A 20282-nucleotide genomic window follows, 5' to 3' on the forward strand; every position below is an offset into this window, starting at 1 on the left:
TTATTCATGACAGTAAGTCATATCACAACACTGGCATTACAAGACAACAAAAACTGAGTAGTAAATTTAGTAACTTTAAGAGTCTAAAGATGTAAGGAATTATATATTCTGCTCTCTCTTTTCTACTGAGTATGTTCCATGGACTAAATATTTATTTATTGTTCCTTTTACTGTTTTATAACATAAATGAGAAATAAGTAGCTCAGACACTTCTTCAGATTATTATCCTTTTTAAAATATATATGTATTCATTTTCATGATGTGCTAAGCCCATTGCAATCATCCAGAAATAGCTGAATGTTATTCCAAGATACGAACAATCTAATAGCCAAGAAGACAGAGAGAAGGAAGGGGAAAAGAAATGCTGCTTTAAAAGGGATTTTAGTGAACATAGTAAAAGTGAAAATATGTGTAATTGCAGTGTATAAAGGCTTTTCCACTTTACATATGAATGTCTCAATATCTGGTGTCAGTAAGCAGGTATCACTGAACACATAGATATCAAAGAACTCAAGATGATACATAGGGAAAACTGTCCAAAAGTCAGAGGAAAAAAAAAAAAAAGAAGAAAAAAAAAAAGAAAAATCTCATGTATTTTTCTGCTATGAGGATTATGTGAGTTGTGTTGCTAGAAAGCTAGAGCCAGATTCAGGCCCACAGCTCCTCTGACGCAGTACAGTTTGACAGACTAAGGAAAAAAAGAGTAGCCAGCAATTTAAACGGGAGATGTGACTGGGGACATAGGCAGGTACAATGTCTCAGTGTTTCACGCTTCTACCATAAGCACATATACACACACAGAGCATGTAAGTCTAAGGCCAGGTCCAACTGCAGCAGCTATATGCATATCATCAGTCACCACACCATTTTATTCCCAAGGCATTTCACAAACCGTGCCCATCAGATCTGTGTGGGTAGTCTGTGTGGAGGAGGTTCTTTTTCTTCCTAGTTATTGGTATGGCAACAGTTAGTTATATCTTGATTGCATTCAGAAAGCGATAGAAATTCTTTGGCTGGATCACAAACAGGCAAAACACTGTGACAAATGTTAAGAAGTGTTTTTATCAGACCATTTTTAATTGGGTAGTAGCCTACGGCATTATGGCAGGGAACTATGTTTTTTTCTTCCCAAATGGTTTTAACTGCTTGTTGAATAGTGTCACCCCTGTGATAGAAACTTCAACCATGTACTGTCTTTAGAGCTCCTGTTTGATAGATGAGATTTACTTCATATAGATAGTTTCTTCATAAGATTTACAGAAAAAGAAAATTGGGTAACTTCTCACCTTTGAACTTTGGCACCTCTTGGAAACCATGGAAGAGAGCATCCAAGTAAAGTAAAACCTGAGCTTCAGTTTCCTCCCTTCCCCAGGCAGTGCTGATGAATTGGGGCAGATCCAAGAGTTCCAATGGTATAAGAGGCTGAGCACTTTTTGTAGGCTGGCAGTAACATAAAAATCCTCACAGAATCGTAGCAGATATATGGTTTAGTGGTGAGGTCTCAGAAAGAGGGTGGTTTGTGTCTTGTTTCCTGCAGATCCCAGGTTTCTTAAAGATGTCTGCTCAAGCAGTCTTTTGACCATCCCAGTCTAAGACAATGAATTGAAACATGTGACTTACCAACTGTGATGGGACTGAAACAAAACATCCATGAATTCTGTGGAGGGTTGTGTCCAGATATAAATGCTATCACAGAGCCAGCTACACTAATTATTGCCCAGCCATACACCGATAGCTACAGTGCTCGAAACTGTGAAGCTTATGTGAGGCATCCTTCCCTTGCCATCAGGGAGCTGGGTTTATCTACTTCCATAACACCTTGGGAAAGCTGACTGTTTTCCAGTGATTACATCCTGAACCTTGAGATATATCCAAGATGCATGGGCATGTATGTGTGTATAAGACATTTAATCTTAGTCCCACAAGCTGTTCCCAAAGTCCTTTCTTAAGAGCATGTTCTATCTCCAAGGAACCATCTTGCTCTCTGATTCATTCTGTTAAATGCATGTTGGCTAATCAAACTGTTGACTTTTATGATATGATTAAGGAAGTAGTTCCTCATTATTTATGCCTATTAGCAGTTGTCTTAGATGATACTGTAAAGTCTACCCTCAGAATGAATCATGAAAGAATGAGGAAAATACCACATACCCTCTGCAGTGAAAATTCTTGTTCTGAAATAAGCTGTTTATAGCGTTATACTTCTTTTTAACTATATGGCCTCCAGAAACAAAGATAGATTTATTTTCTTTTCCAACAACATCCAGCACTCCACCTCACTGGGTATATTCCAGGCTTACTGGTACTTCTCCTAGCATTGCTTCTGTACTAGAAAAGATATTTGTTAGATGTTATTTCCTAGACAAAGTGGTGCTGATTTGCTACCACCACAGTCAAAATCATAAACAATAACATAATTAGTGGAATTCCCAAGTTTTTCTGGCTAATGTTCCCAAAATATGTGAGATGGATGTATTATTTTTAGAGATGTGTTTTTCAGCATATCTAGAGTCTCTAAACATCAGAGGCTAAAACTCAAGCAAAAAATAATCCTGTATTTCTAGGAGCCAGATAATGAAGTCCAGGTAGGAGCAATAAGGTGAAGCAAAAGCTACATTTAGAGAATACTTCATTTCTTACAGAACATCTCTAGTTATAATAATAATGTAACTGGTCATCTGCCATGTTCTTCCAGTATGGTGTACATAGTATTTGTGGAGTGGATCATTGTTCATGGAAGATCTTGTGGTGTGAAGATCATGTGAAGGTCTTGTGGTGAACAACAGGAGCTATTTATTGAGTGGAGTGGAAATCAAAGAGAGGTGATTCATGAGCTATGAATTTTCAGATTGTTAGATTCTTGACTACACATGCTAACACATATGATTTCATGACACAGGAAAAAGCAATTAGACAGAAGGGCACTGATCATGCAGGATGATGTCCTTTTGGAAGCATAGAGTGTTGGTGAGGTCTTTATGCCCTTCTCACATCGAAAAATTGTCCCCAGTTCTCATGGACTTTAGTGACAGATCTGAGGATGGTTTCTCAAATGAGTAAAAAAAAAAAAATGGTTTCTGAAGTACTTGTGTGTGCAACCCAGTCAAAGGAAAATCTAAACCAGCTTCACATGTGTAATGTTACTTATAAAGGTACTCTGAGGAGCTCTATATCTGATAATGACATTTTGTTCTCCTGAGATGTTTGAAAACAGATTAGGAGATCAGACAGGTAACTAACTGATACACATACGTTCATAGAGTATTTCTCCCTTATTCCTATTGAAAATCTTCACTGATTGGTCTCTTGTAAACTTGGCTGGGAAACAAAATTTTGTTCCATGGGAAATCGTTTTCTACTTCAAAACATAATGAAAAATTAAAGTACCAAAAAAGTAGGACAAAAAACTATGAGGTTTCAAAATAAAATTGTGAAAGTGAAAAATTACCACACCTGTGATTAGACAAAAGTTCCTGCATAACTTGATCTGGGTTTTGATGTTTTGTTTTGTTTTAATTCAAATAATTATTTGGAACTGAAAAGTATCCTTGTTTCAAACTATCACCTTGAAATGTCAGGGGTTTTGTTTTGATTACCCAACTGTAAAATAACAAATATGCATTGAAATTGACATTTTCTGATAGAAAGTTCTTATTTCAGCAAAACCACACTTTCCAAGAGGAAAAATTTTCATGTAAAAATATTTCAACGTGCTTTACTTACTTGCCAGGAAATATGAAGCTGTCTATAACCACCATCTTACTAAAATTTTTCCAACATGAAAGTTGTTATAATTTTGCAGTTGAAACTTTTAAAATGTTCTGTTGACAAAGAGGATTTGGCCATGAAACAGAACAGTGCTTATTATAGCACAAACACACAGAGGTCAGTTCGCACACTTCATGGCTATCACATGTTTAATTACAGTGGTAAATTCTAAGCATGAGTCAAACACAAATAAACCCAGGAGCTTAAATTTCTGCTTCTTTAAACATTCCAGATGTAGAAGTTTTCCATTTACTTCACGTCAGTCAACTGAGTTCAATGCGGTGGGATAATTAATCCCCTCAAGTGTTCTGCAAATATTTCAGTCTAGATATAGCTTTACCTTTTTGTGAATGTTGATATACTTTCTAATAAAGGTATAAGAAAAAAATTATTTAAATCTAATTGACAGATTAGAATCAATACAAAATTTTACAAAAAAATCAAGTAAAATGACTAAAAAATCGGAATGCAAATAACATGTTTAGAAATGTTTGTTGTTACTGCAACATACAATGCTAGTCTTATTTGCAATAATTTTCTGGGTACTTATTCTAATCAAGCAGAAAATGATGCTTTGGGATAGCTCAGTGTTTTGATATTCACACTGAGAAGTTTTACAGATGTTAGTTTTCCATAAAGTGATGAAGATCTACTCTCAAAAAAACAGGTCTACTAATTAAGAATCTGAAGTTAGTCACCTCCAAACTACGAACAGCACCGTTCCTCCATTTTTAAAGTCTTGTTGCCTCTTTAGTACTTTAGCTCCATATGGTTGATTGACCAATGATGGCACAAAGGACTTAATTTTCAAAATCTAAAAAAAAAAAATAAATTCTAAATTAAACATTCCAATATTTACTTAGGTACATTGAAATCCATTAGACTCCTTTGTATCAAGGTTTATAATTCCACCACTACACAGAAGTATATAAATATCTTCATGTGCTCATTTACACACACACATTTACAAATGATTCTACTAGTATGAATTCCAAATCCAGCACTTATAACACCAGTACAGAAAAAAAAAAAAGTATTTCAAAACCAAACTCTGACATTTCTGGATAGAAGCTTAAGTGTCTTCAACATTTAAAAAAAAAAAAAAAAAAAAAGCTGCTTTTATGCTATATTTCATGTTAACCTACAAAATTGAACAAGGGTATTTCTCATAGTCCTTCAACATGTTTCTTGCAGTCAGAGCACAATTCAAAATTATATGGGCAAGTCAATCATATATTCCTGGGAACAATATGTGTGATGAAATGAAGTCCTGCCTTGGGAGACATCTCTAACAAGAATCCTGTGCAGGACGGAATATGAGGAAACCTTTTTGTCTCCAACATACTGAGATTTCTCACTCTGAACCAATTCTTTCCACACAGCTACCTAAATTCTCTCTCTCTCCTGTGAAGTCATTAGACTAACCTTTACAACATGAATAAGGAAGGGGTGATCTTTGTTTGACAGCAATAATAAGCAGACATTCAGTTTCAATTATGTGAAGAAAACCATAGAAATGGAGGCATGAAGAGACATTAGCCTAGGTGATATCAAGGTCAGTTAATACCAAAAGCATTCAATTTCTGCTTTCATTAAATTAGGAACCTCACCCACAAAAGGCTGGAACAGCAATAGCAATGGAGTGAGGTGTACTAGGGGGATGCTGTCTGGTTTCTCGACTGACCTAGAAATACTCAGCAAATTAGAAAAGTCCAGACATTAGATGACACTGCAGTTGGGGCAAGTTATAGTACATGTAAAGGAGTAAGTTGTCCACAGTAATAGAGCCAGGGACAGCAAATGTCCATTCAAATCCTGGAAAGCCAGGTCTGCAGCTGCTGCTGGGAAGGAAGAGTCAGAGCATGCTGGTCAGCTGTGGCAGCAACCATGGCAGGGTGGGAGAACTAGTGATTAGGAGCACGAGGGTTAATGGCATCTTTTCCAGGCAGAACAGGACACTGGCAGAACTGACACTTTTTAACACTCCTTGTGTTAAAAAAAGCTACGCTGACTTCTCCAAAGCTCTCCTCTCCCATCTTGCCTTCACCCAGAAGAACTGTCGAAGCCTGCATGTTCCTAGGAGAGACAATTTGGAATTTTGTACATTGCTGAAGAACTTTGAGCTATCTGTGATCATGGTTTACACAAGAATAGACTCTTAAATCCGCTTTCTGGTCTTCTTCAATCTGGGACCACCTTGGGATTAACATCTCTGGAATAATTCAGGTTGCTCAAGGCTCCATAGGCTTTTGGCTACAGCAGATCCCGGAGGACCACTCTGACAATCCAGAATGAGATGAGTCTATAAGGCTGTGGTTCAGCTTTCCTCACGACCCAAATCTCCAATTAAAATAGTTTTCTCAGGCAGAACCATGGGAATGATTGCTGTAAAAGCTGTCTATTCCTGATTTAACATTGTGTAGCTGTAAGGGGAAGGGACTAGGAGTGCCTAATAACAGGAATTTGACTGTACTAAGAGCAGATTCCTCGTTGCCTTACAGCGCTTGAGAACCTTAGTGCAATCGAACATGAGGCCAGGGACCTGACCTTTGAGCAAGCTGGAATATCATATGATTACTGCTCTGTGTAAGCCCACAGCTGCTCTCCTCCCAGCTGTTTCACAAGTTTGGCTGACTAAGGATCTACTTTGAGATTTAACATATTTTTAAAATATTGTACTGTACCTTACACAGAAGTTGATTAACTCACTTTGACTAACTCATGTTTATATTGTCAATTTGCAGGTCCCAAGCTACTTGTCACCTATTTGCCAACTGGTCTTCTTTTTAGGGATCACATATTTCTAGTTGGAGTATAAACTAGTTTGCAATTACTAAATAATGATTATTTTCATAATAAAAATATTTATAAAAATAATGGTACAAAATAAATCTTTAAATTGTTCAGACTTTTTAAGCTCTGAGCAGCTGACTGAATATACCAAGATAGAGCTTACCCACAACAGACAAGAATCCAAAAAAAGTCTATTCCAAAAAGCAAACATGCAAATAACTCCAAAACATTCAGAAAAACATTTGGAAATTATCAGCTCAGAAAACTAAAATAAAATTAAATCTATATCCCTTCCTAAAAAAACCCACCTTATTTATATGTCTTTTAAAATTTTTAAGTATTTCTTTTAATATCCAAAGATAATAAAGAGAAAGAAAAACAGAAGCAACATCGTCTCAGATTACTATGAAGAGTCACACAGCATCAAAACTGAGTGCATTGTCACCTCAATGAATTAAGGTATGGAATATTATCTCTAACAATAATAGAAAAGAACCAAATAAGGTACTTGCAGTTCAGACCTTGTCATTAGTTCATCTTTTATTTTTATTATTTTTTAAAAATTTAATTTAATAATAAAAACTATTAATTAAGCACACATAGATCTCTTAGGTCCCTAATTCATCTGAGGAGCCCACATTCCTAACAACTGGCTTCTTGTTAAAATGTTAAATATCCTTAGGAAGACATTGCATTAGTTTATAAGTCCAGTTAAAGCATAAGATAAGAAGCAAACAGGCAATGAAAAATTTTGAATGGTCAGACTTAATGGATGCTGTATGCAAGATGTTTTTTGGCAAGCCCTAGGTGAAATCAGCAGTATTAAGAAGGGCAGGAGGCAGTGGAAGGAAGCAGGCAGTGCCTGAAGGAATCTATCACTTCTGTTATCATCTGTCATTTGCCTCCTGCTGTTATCAGCTACTAGTAGCATCATGGTTTAGAACCTCTTGCCTTTTTCTGTAGTTGGCAATTGAATGCCTTTCACAGGCATTAAAAAGAAAACATGAATCTTAAGTGATTTCAGGATTAAACACTACTTCATTAAGCCACAGCAATGTCCTTCTCAAGTGATCTGAACTGTGTGGCATTTGCTCTTTTCCATGTTCTCCAAAGGCGAAGCACATGACATACCGCCTAGAGTATCCAGATCAGTGTATTGATCAGGTGTGTTAGTGATAATACTGCCAGTCTCAAGCATGTAAAATTTATGAATCACTTCTTTCTCCAAAAATCATGATGTTTTATTTTTTAATTATATATTTGCATGCTTTTATGTCTCACTTTCTGAGCCTTCAGGGTGAAACTGTGCCTTGTTTTCAAGTTTCTCTTTGAAAGGAGAAGGTTAGGAAGATACTTTTTTCTGCTTTAAGAAAAGTTGAAAATCCTAGTAATTGCTTTTCAGGGATTACACTTCTAAGAAAAAATATCCAATGTCACTCAGACCCATGATGAAATATTTACACTTGTCATTGCTTTTATAGTAATACTAATTAGCGTCTGATGTGTCTTCTCACTTATTCTTTAGTTTCATCACCCCTGTGAGCTGAGATAGAGCTAGGAATAGGATTAACATCCCTCTCTGCCCCCACATTCCCACATTTCTCCTTAGTATAAATAGAAGGTATGCAGACTAGCAACAGTACATCAGTCATCTTAGTGTAATGACTGATATTTCTGATCTCCGCTAGGCTACAGGACTTTTCTCAAATTGTTCCTGTTTGAATTACAGCATGTGTTTTAAAAAAAAAAAAACAAAAACCACCCAAACCAAACCCAAACAACAACAACAACAAAAAAACACACACAAACAACCCTCTAAAAAACTATGCTACATTTAAACATTTCTGGTAAAGAATCCAGCTTGGTAAATATGATATCTCATCATCTTTACTGAAAATACTAACAATAAAAGAAAACAACAACAACAACAAACACAAAAAACCCAAACATATTCCTTAATTCAAGCTTGAACATGTTTCACTTCAAATTAAGACAGTGTCTGCTGAAGACTGTTTTGTTATCACGTTGTCTTACTCCCAATAACTCCAATAACTCTTCCTTTCACCCATTCTTAGTTTTTAATACTTCTCTTGAGCTCTGGACACATGAAATGGACATGCTGTTTCAGCAGAGGTTGCTTTCACAAGCACAGAGGTGACCACTCCAGGCTCATAGGTTTTGTTTCTACAGTTAAAAGCTACACCAGTGCTTTTAGCTACACTGTTATGGTGGGAGTTCATCTTCAATGTGTATAATTCCACACAAACAAAGCCACCAACCACCCAGGATATCAAAGTAAACTCCAGGATCATTCTAATATTTTTTCCCTATTTTCAGTAGTCTTTAAACACAATATGTTGTCTTTACTTTGAATTTCAAGGGAAGTTTTCAGTAACAAAATCAAGCCAACAATAGCTCTCCTGTTGTAAAAAAGTGCCTCTGAATTCCAAGCTTTATTTTGTCCAGTTGTTTGTATGAGTGGTTAATCTAATAAACCAGTTTGCACATGAAATTATGACTTTTGCACTGAAAACATATTTAAAAATACATGGTAAAATTCCTGTGCGTAGTTCTCCACAATTACTTTATTCATTTCTAAGACAGAAGCCATGAAGTGTTGCAACAAATGTAATTGTGTTACAGTTCTCCTCAGTTTGGGTAACAGCCATTCTTCAAACTGGGAAGGAGAGAAAGATCACATCACATCACATATTTTGGATGTTGAATGACATGACAAATATTATCAGAGCACCTCTACTGCACTGTAAAAACCTATTTTTAAGCCCAAATTAACCTACTACCTTGCTTAGATGACAGTATTCACCTCAGTAGAGTAGCAAGGAGCTCAGGATAGGCCTCTTGATAAGGTAATTAGATTATTCTGAGCTCTGCGTTTCTGTGATAGGTTTTGAAAGACTAGAAGCAAATACCTGATGAGGCAAACAAGAAAAGTCATTCTGTGGCAACATATAGGACAACAGAGTAGAAAGTGTTATGCATCAGCTGTAATGAGAAGAAGAAGGAAAAAACTACAAACTAGGGTTTACTTACCTCAGGAGGCCAACCATTTGGGAGGAGGAGATCTACAGATTCAAGGCAGAATAGAAATGGTCAACATGCTGCCAACACTATCTGCTCTTCCCTGATGAAAGTAAAATGCACAGGAATAGTCATCAGGTAATCCGCCTCTGACATCTTGGAGAGCTGAAGGAGGAATTTAACAACTCCATACTACAATGGGTAAATTACAAGTCTAAGCAGGACCCACACTAGTTAATTCAAAGCTCCTGAGGACACTTTCAGTATTACTGGGGCTCCAGGGAGGAGATAGGTGGTTTGCATGGTAGGAGAGGACTCAGTTAATAAACAAGAACAGTTGCACTCCTGTTTTCTTGCATTCTTTTACACATAGCTTGCAGAGGGTGTGAGGCGAGGAGAGGGGTTTTCCAGTGAGTTTTGAAACTGAGCAGAGGTTAGTATGTATGAACCTGAAGTCCTCTATGTAGAGCCACATCTAAGAAAAGTCAGCTAATGAATTTAAAGCCCTGTCTAAGATGAAATATAGATATTGTGTCTCTAATAATCATGAAAACTCCTAACAGGCAGAACAATTTTTCTATGTGTTTGTACCTACATAGGATGAGGTACACCTACACCAATTCTGTTTGGAGTGCATGTACTATTATAATACTAACTGTAAATAAATACGATTCTTACCTAAAGTTGGAATAAATTGCAAGCAATATTTTGATGGTAGGGCTATCACAAATGAGAGTACCCAAAAGTTTAGCACAAGTTAGCCCTTCTCTAAAACAGAATATAGCTTGATCACAGGGAAATGTCTATTGCAAAGTCAGTCTATGGTTTTTGGTTTTGTTTTAAAAAGGAATTAAACCCTTTTCTATTAAAACAATAGATTTAAAGATGGTTGTTTTCAGTGGAGCATTTTGAGCACAAGTGTTTATATTATAGAATAAGAGAATTCACAACCTGTGAGTCCAGTATCTCCACAGCTAAATTCAAAATAGACTGGGAGCCAAGAGATCTGAGCTAACTCCCTCTGCCACAGATTTCATTGTGCAACCTTGAGCTTTTAATGTCACTCTTACCTGTTCAGTGGTGCAAGTAGCACATAAATATAGATGCTTGGTCAGAAATAAATTTCCCCCAAGAAAAAAACTGTAAGTACAAGTTGGTAGGCCTAGACTTTTTTTCTGAAAAAGTGGGTGCAACCAGAACGCTTGTACACCTTACGTACGAGTGACCTGTGGCTGAAGCAGTCACATATGACAGTTAGAATGGTTCTCAGGTGTCTCTGGAATCTGAAAGCCATGAAGGAGGTGTGAAAACTGCATCTAACATCCTCACTTCACATCCAGGTCCTGCACAGTCCAGATGGACCTAGGATACCCAGGCATGTCAGGATTTCAGGAAGCAAAAAAGTGCATTAGATAACATGCCAAAATCTGTAATGCAGCTAAGCATTTTCAGAGACATATTTTGATCAGGACACTGTTCTGCCACCTTTACTTCAATAACTGCTATGGATTATAGCGCTGTGAAACAGTACTGCTCTTCTGAAATCACAAGCTAAATTATGGGCAGTACCCAAGTTTGTGTTTGTCCTTGGAAAACACCAGACTCCATCACCCTACCATTTCAGAGTGCAAAATGCTGCCTGGGTAGAATCAGGTTTTTTCTCATCTGATCCAACTCATTCACTGTTGTTAAGAAAGAGTTCTTATATTTTCACTTGTTTGGAAGGATCTGATGTAAATATTATTTGAATCAGTTTCTCCCCTTGCCATAGAACAGATTTACTTGCAGTAGGTGAAAATAAAGCAGAATTGAACATCTACTGTGTATTCCTCAGTTCCAGAATAGCACTTTTCACTGCATTTTGCTTTATTCAAAAATTACATGTACAAAGGGGTCTAATTCTGTTGTTACGAACAGGGAATTCCAGAGCAGCCCCAGAGAATTTTTATGAAGGCAACCTCAAATATTTATGCCTGGTAAAGAGAACAGTAACTTTTTTGCTTTTCCTTTATTTTGTCACCCTTATTTATATTATCCTATTATTTATTGACACAGTTCTATTCAAAATAGTAGAAACATGAAGTGCTTATAAAATACCAAACATATAGATCTTGAACATTATTTAAAGAACGTGGAGTGAGGCAAAACGTGGCATATGACCATTTTTTCATTCCTCAAAGAGAAAAACTATACAAGGCAAAGCAGTTCTACAGGATAACAGCTTTCTTTGGTTTTCTGGTTTTACATGATTCCCAAACAACAAATAATATCAGGAAATTCAACACGTCACATGTAACATGAAGTTCTCTGTGCATGTTTATGTAATAAGTCTGGTCTGATATAAAGTTTTTTATGTAGACACAGTAAGTCTGCCATATCACATTTCCTGTACTCTCAATAAATTCTCAAGAAACTGAGATCTGGTTTGTAAGGAAGAGATTTTCCAAAATTAAATTTAATTGAAATGCACTTTTTCTGCATTTCATATCTTGACTTCTTAGCTTCACAGTCACAGCCCTAGCACAAATAATTGCAGAATAATCTCCCATTTTTCTTTTGCTTAAATAGGGCTGAATTTAAAGTTTAAGATAGTGAATTTGTTCATCCATGTAGAACCACAGAATCACAAAAGAGAATAATTGGAAGGGATCTCAGGAAATCTATAGTCCAAACTCTCATGCAAAGCAGATTCAGCTTTGAGATCAAACTAGTTTACTCAGAGCCTTATCCAGTCAGGTCTTGGAAGCCTCTAAGGATGGAGAGTGCACAACCTCTGTAGGCAACCACTTCTTGACTGTCTTCATGGTGAAAAAAAAAATACTTCTCAGATCTTAATTTATCCCCACTGTTTCTTGTCCACCTACCGTGCATCACCACAAAAAGCCTGGCTCTATCTTCTTGATGTCTTGTAGGTAGTGGGCACTGTGGGGGTGGAGGACAGCTATTAGGTCTCCCTGAAACCTTCTGTCCAGGCTGAACTAGCCTTGGTTCTTTAGTCTGTCCTCACACAGCAGGTGCTCCAGCCCCAACCAGCTTGGTGGCCCTTCCCTGAGCTTGCTTAATTCACTGATGTCTTTCCCATATTGGGAGGCATAAACCTGAATGAAACATCTAGACATGATCTCATGAGTAAAGGGAAATAATCAGCTCCATCGATCTACTGCCTGTGCTCCTGTTAGCACAACCCAGGACCTTGCAGCCAGGGCATGCTGCTGGCTCATGCCCAATCCTTAATGGCTTGATGTTGCTACGTATGTTTTGATCTGTCAGCCTGATACGGCTTCTCATATATGCCAGAATATATATGCAAGTATGAAAACAAGTATGCATGTATATGTTTAAAAGCACAGATTTCCAGCTTTCTGTTGTTTCTAATATAGCCTCTGTCATCAACATTAGTAGTGCCAGTGGAGGCCCATGGGATTACACAAGGATAATAGGAAATAGTTTCTGCTTGCATATCTTAACTAGCTGATATAAAACAGGGTGGAGCTAGTGAATATAATCAACTGTTCTTAGACATGGAAAAGGAAGAGGACAGTAACTGCAGCAGCAACAGCATTCCATTATTCCATTGGTTTGCAACAGGTATCATCAGCCAAGCTAGAAGCAAATCAAACAAACTTGATTTGGTCAAACCAGTGTCCATCTTACACACACACACCCCCCACACACACACACACACACACCCACACACACCCCCCGTTGTTACAGTTTCAGCTGGAGAATAGTTTTGTTAACCTCACTGTTAACTATTTCACATCACTCACGCACTGGTCAACCCATTTCGGTGATAACCTATTGCAACATCTCTTTGTTCCTCAGTACTCATTCTTTAGGCATGAGTGGTCAGATTCCCTTTTAGAATAGGTCAGATGAACTCAGCGGCTAATGGGGCTGGAGGAGTCTATGATCACATGTTTAAGGGTTGTAGACAGTTCTGAATAGTTCAAGACGCTGATTACTGGGAAAAGAAAAAAAAAAAAAAAAAGCCAGTAATGGGAATTACAGCTTTACATGAAACTCTAGTGCTTATGCCTATCTAGTCTGTAGACAATGCTGTTGATGTTAACAGAAAAAATAAACAAGGAAGTGAAGATGAGAATAAGAGGAAGAGAATGTTGGGTAAGAATGCGACAAGTATTGAACCACTGTGTTTATACATAGGCCATATGGTGTGGACATAAACACTGTAAGCTTACTTTACCAGCATTATGCAGTCTGTAACCTCCCTTTCAGACAACTCCTGCCAGCCAAATGTTTTTCTTGTCTTTAATACTGCAGATTCTACAGACATGAAGCCTACATGCTTATATATACCAGAGACAGATTAAGTACACAGGCTTTCCTAAACTAGAGCCATTTTCTGCTAAGAGTATCGGTAATAGCTGGATTGACTTTAAATAAATAAATAAATAGATAAATCCTTCTTTTGCCATTAAAAAAAAATACTTTTACTGAATTTTAATGTGTAATGTCTATTAAAGGTATAGATTTTTCAGGGGAAAAAAAATTAAAATTACAATATAATCATTGCCTGAGCTGCTATCTGCCATGGACTACAGCTACAGGGAGACATTAAGATTTTTATCCAGTATTACTGTACCTATGGTTTTGAAAATCCATGCCCAGCTATCTGGCAGCCTATCTTTGATCTCTAGACTTTTGTTGCTAATTTGCTTTAATGACTTCTGAAGACCCAAGGACTTCAGGAGAGTACTTTCAAGAGCAAATTACATGCCATCTCAGTCACAATGCTGACAAATGCATAGATGATGATGAAATATCAAGTGTTCTTAATGTAGCAAGCACCTGGTTTTAATTCCATCATCTAATACATCATTTTGTCATTAGCCCATCTTTTACCAGTCATTTTAGCACTATGTATATTGATACTTTTAAAATTAATGTAATAATCTTAAAATGTTGTGGGGTTGTTTTGGTTTTGGTTTTTTCTTTCTCTTTGGCCTGGTTGTGTCTTTTTCCCAAGAGTTTCAGCAGCAGTGCAGACTTCTGCCGAAAGATTTTCCTTTTCAAATGACACCTCCTATATAAATCAGCCTATTTCTATTTCAGTCAATGGGCGTTATGCCAGTTTGCAGAGTATAACGCCCTGCTGCAAAAATGCCCTGCTGCAAAAATGCCCTTTTTAGACTGTCGGAGAGAGGTCTTATGCTTCATTTACTGTGCTTGTCTCTAGTAAGAGGAAGAGGATAGTTCTAGAGGAGTGCTGTCTTATTGCTGTCTCTCTACGGACAGGTAGAATAGATGCCTTCACCCCAAGTCTAGTAGCTGGCATAGTTGAAGATGTCATGATGACTGGGTAACAAGTCAGCATTCTCCCTGCTGGCAAGCAAATTTTAGGGGTCTAGTGAGGCTTTGTGCAGCCCAAACCCCCACAACCAAAGCCAGTGCAGAAGTAAGGTTCTGCTAGACAGGCTCAGTACTTCCACACCCAGATCGCTTTTGTTCAGCCTTCTGAGAGCAACCAACAGAGTTATCAGTGACTGCCATGAAGGTAAGGGCAAGCTGTGAATACTATTAGGGTTTCGACAACACTGTTTGTGACATTTAGTCCTGCAGCCTCACTTCCATTTCAGCTCCTGCCTCATTTGTTTCTAAATCAACAGCACATTGTTTGAAGGATTACTATATCATCTGTTTCCAGGAAACTTTCTGAATTTGACATTACCTTTTACTCCTGCAATATACCCAGCAGGGAGCTGAAGCCGAGTAGCCCCTTCCCCCCCACAGGATATTATCTTAACCACCAAACTGCCTGTAAGGAACTCTTGCCAGAAAATGTAGGTTCCTCAGTAATTTGAGGACCCTGTTCAGGTCATTCAGATGTATTTCTATATTATTATTTTATTTTGTTCTATTCTAAAGATTGCATGCTTGGGTATAGAGACCTAAGCCTACACTACATTTCAAGAGCCAAGCTTCTACTTCTGATATTGCTCTTTGTGCCCATTTTTTTGAAGCTATTTCATTTTCAGGTTCTGAAATGCTTCTAAGTGGGAGCAGCTGTATCATGCATACTGCACGCTATGCGCATCCAAACCAGGTGAGCCTAAAATGCAGGTATGCTCTAAAGACATGGTAACTCCTCCCTGTAAGCAAGCTCCAAGATACTTAAAATATTCATGGACAGTTCTGCAGAGTTCATGCCTGCAATTGCTATTGTAAGACATCTTTCATCCCCTTTTCCTCTCAAAAATGCAGAGCCAAATCTCATTAATCCTACAATGAAATTACAGTAAAATATAAACACTACTCTCATTTCCATCATATAAAACTCTACTTATTGTTTCAGTTGTTCCTTTTCCTTTTTGACCAAACTCAGCAGTTGTTCATCAAAACACTAATTGTTGTTTAAGTCTCTGTTGATCTACACAACAGCTTTGGGACTGTACCAAGAAACAACCTCACAAAACACTTGGAGCTGACTATAATGTAATTCCATTTACCCTAGCAAATATTATATGCTTACAGCCTGTAACCATGCAACCAAATAAGTGTTGTCAGTTTCTAACCGCAAGTCCTCATTTATATTTTTAGCTTTTTTATGAAGACAGGAAAGGTGTGGTCAAAACTGATCAAACAGCGTTTTGCAGAAAAGGGTTCACACATCTGCAAAATGAATTCTCAGTCAATGCATGTTTTCTCTATTCTCCCTAGCACCAGCACTCAGGACTAAAGAAACCACTGAAGCTCTTGCATTCTTAGCAACTTGATTTTTTTTTTTTTTTTTTTTTTCCTTGTGAGCATGCAGTGTGGTCTTATTTTCATCATGTTCCTCACACATATATACTCAGCTCCCTTTCCCCTCCTCCATTCTCTTCTGGAGAGGCTATAACCCATGGACTTTATGTCTGAAGGTAGAGAGCACAGATCTCATTACAATCAAAAAATTATACTAGCTTAAATATGACTTACTGTATACTGTTTTAGACAGAGCCATATTAAACATTAAGAGGCTACTCAAACCCAGAATTCTGTATTCGATCAAGTCTCATTTCTTTCTTCATAGCTTTTATTATGACATGTAAATTATGCCAGAAAAGAGGAGTGCTCCCCCCAGGTACAGATCAATTAGAGTTTATGCCAGTCAAGTGTAACTGCTAGAAATATATTATTCATAATCTTTTGACTCTGGATTTTCTTTCTGACCACTCTTTTCTCTCAAGTCTACAAATTATATGATCTCTTCAGTAATGCACACAGTAATCAAAATTCCCATTGCCATCACAATACATGGTTTAGGATGCATTTCTGAGACTGGGGAAATATGCAAACAATAAAATGATACAGGAAAATGCATTTTATCAAATCTAATTTTATTTTATTTGGCAATATGAAGCAGTGTAAACACAGCTTAATCAATCAGTTTTGTATTGTTGAAGCGTAGTGGTCAAGCTGGTTTTCTACATTAAGTTCCACACCTTGCTGCTGTTAGGGTGGCACAATTCACACTTGCATACAGAAAAACAGTTTAATTCACTATTAAAACAAACCAAAAAATAGTCAGGTTTTTTTCCACTCAGCTGAAAAGAAACTAGAACTGCATCAATACTGAAACTCTTTTCAGGCTGATTCCTGCCCTGTTATTACATAGATATGAATGTTGCTGTCTGACATTTCGGGAAAGCATGAGAAAAAGAAAAGCTGAGCTGCTGAGTCTGCATATTACATGCAGTCAGAGAGAATTATCTCACCATGAAACATCCAACTTAAGAAGCAGATGCAAGATATCTCTCAGAAGTGTTAAACAAAAAGAAAGAAAAAAAAAAGAAAAAAGGGGAAAAAAAGACCTAGTTAGTGATCCCAGAGCCAAAGGCTAACACACAAACAAACCAGGCACAAATGGATGACAGACAAGCTGGATCTGTCAGCTCCATGTACGGTACTCCAGCTCTTGCCCTGCCTTCCCCTCTCCCCCTCTCAGACACACAGCCATGAATGGAAGGGATGGTAGTGGTCTTCAGGGCATTAGCTGTATCGGTTATTTAGTCCCGTGGAAAGACTGACCCAACAATCAATTCCTTCTTTGTTTGGATGCCCAGATTAGTGTGCCTTTTGTGAAGGTTAATTCATTTATTGCCCACTTTTCCTGGCATGGAAGATCTAGGTTTTGCTCAGCCCATCCTCTCACTTGCTTTTCTAAGATCTGCTGACTGGCACTATTGGCATTCAAATGTCAGGCTCCTGATAGCACCAATTGACAGATTTGGTGCTGGTGATGGGTCCTAAGGCCCAATCTGGAGGTGGGGTGAGAGGAACCCCCTGACAGCAGAGCATCCCATAATGCCTCCTGGCACAGCAGCTGGCACAACTCAATGCCATGCAGCAGTGGGTGCACCCACTTACCCCTGACCTCAGCCTGCCAGTGGTGTGCAATTTCAGAAACCATTTTACAACTCCTCATTGCATCCTCGGTTGTTATGTGTGGGCATAAAAGATACAACAGAAAAACTTACTCATGGAAAAATATGAAATAATTGCCTCCGTCCATAGCCATTCATTACTATGATAAACAAAATGAGCTGGTGATAGTAACTCACCTTTACTCTTTGTTTAAGATATTAATATTCCATATGCCTTCTGTCCTTTCCAAATAGTACTTATGACTTACTTGTAAATCACTGCAAACCTATGCCAGTTTACATCAGAATACCTCTGCTGACTTCAGGAATGTTTTTCCATTTTGCATCTATGTTTAGATTTATTTTCTTTCAATTATGTTGATGCTTACCTATTCTCTGCAGCTAGATATAAGCAGATTATTGCATAGACTCTGCCTACAAAACAAATATTCACAGTGATAATCTAGGTCATCAGTTTTAATCCAACTAATTTCTGCATGAAGCCCTTAACTTCTGATTGAACTACAGTTTCTCCCTGAAAGAGAATATCAGTCTGTAAGAGTTGAGCAAAGAATCCACTGTCTCCTTTGGTAAATTATTCTCATAGTCCATCAGGCTGGCTCAACGTGTGTCTGTGGCTCAGAGCTCTCTATATCGGGCACACTCGGTTGTGCCCTCTAGAGTTAGTTTATTTTACATTTGTTTTGAGGGTCATCAACACCAGCATAAGGGGGAAGACCAGCAGACCCAGTCCAGCAGGGTGCAGAAAGCGGGTGATAACTTCAGCAACCCAAGTGCCATCTGAAAGACGGATGGCAGGGAGGATGTGGTTGTATAACCTGGGTGTTTCTTGGTAACTCAAGACTGCAATCGGCTTGCTTTTAGCAAGTGGATGATATCTGCCAGGATCTTTCATAGATAAGAGCAAGTTAAATGTGTTATGACAATAATGTAGCATAGGTGTCTCTGATGCTGCAGATGACACTAGGGTAAGCCAAAATTACTGTTCACAAGGAATGGAAGCAAGAAGAGGTCTGAGTGGGTGGCTATGGGAAGATGTAAAACAGAATTACCCTATGGCTATGCCTTTTAACAGGCTTTTTGGTGTCATCTAAAGTTACTCTTGTAGTAGGTATTCATGGTATAGCTCCATGCTCTTACCTGTTCTTTGCGGCAGTCAGGACTGCTTAAATGCAGGCTGATGTAGCAACATGTGAACTTTATCACCATGCCACATTCACCACCTCTTGAATCGCTGACTTTGCAGATATCCTGAACTTCCCATTCCCATGAACTTGCAGGGTGCTGATATACTGACAAGTTAAAAAGTGCTGATTTAATTCTCTCTCTTGTGATTTTATTAGAAGAGACATAGGGAAGTAAGATGAAGGCAGCCCTTCCCCCGTACCCCAAGCAAAACCTGATTCCAGTCATGTCACAAGTGGCTTGTCGGTTCTGCAGTTGTGCAATCCCTGTGCATCTATCCACAAGGCAGCAACAGCCAACAGCAGCCAACTTACCCAGTTGTAATGACCTCAAGGAAGGACTGGACCTTGATCTGGGAACGTAAACCCACAAGCAAGGCCTTCCTTATCTTCACAATATCTCAAAATTTTACTTCTGAAGAGCTTAAAATTGTTTCTTCTCAGCCTTACTTCTACCTCTCCCTAAACCCTAAGACAAATACAAACTAAAATATATGAATTAATTTAAAACAGGAAAATCAAACTAAAGCACTACAGAAACAAGCAATTTTTTTCATTTAAATCACCAGAATATGTTTTACTAGAAAGCAAATGCAGCACAAACAACTGGAACAAGGTGGCAGATTACATCAACTTCAAATGTTGATGTCCTTAAAGTTTACTGTTCACATCCTAGTGCACTGACCAAACCTAACATCACATTTATGCAGATTATTTATTAGGCTATGACTGATTTAATTGAAAGCATTCTCTAACATGACTGGAGTCAGAAACCTGATATCACAAAAACACAGCTTTTAAGCTTTTATCATTTATGATACCTAAGTATATCCATATCGTTCAATACATACTGATAAATTCTTTTCACATGTTTCAATAAGTAAAGTTGTTATGAACTCCTGACTTCAATACTGTCTGTAAAAAACCCACCTTGTTTAAAACCTAGAGGAAGCAGCATGCTGTGTAAACAAAGATGACGTTTGTGTATCAATATTTAATGAAAATGTAAAACCTGCCAAGCCAAGTCTCAGATCAATGTATTTTTTTTTCCAGCTAAAAAGAAGTTGCTATTCAGGTGCTGAGTAGCAAGTCTCAGATCTCAATCTTGTTC

At 37.8% G+C, this 20282-nt stretch overlaps 1 long non-coding RNA gene across 1 annotated transcript; it reads right to left on the reverse strand.

Moving 5' to 3' along the window:
* Window positions 1–4447: 4447 nt before the first annotated feature.
* On the reverse strand, window positions 4448–19163 carry LOC130149536 (uncharacterized). Its single transcript, XR_008821947.1, has 3 exons — window positions 19128–19163; window positions 9613–9703; window positions 4448–4582 (listed from the first exon to the last, which is right to left on the reverse strand). It is a non-coding gene; the product is annotated as an uncharacterized LOC130149536 (long non-coding RNA).
* Between the last annotated feature and the right edge of the window lie 1119 nt (window positions 19164–20282).

This window comes from Falco biarmicus, chromosome 5 (assembly GCF_023638135.1).
Source record: "Falco biarmicus isolate bFalBia1 chromosome 5, bFalBia1.pri, whole genome shotgun sequence".
In the NCBI taxonomy this organism is placed as follows: Eukaryota; Metazoa; Chordata; class Aves; order Falconiformes; family Falconidae; genus Falco; species Falco biarmicus.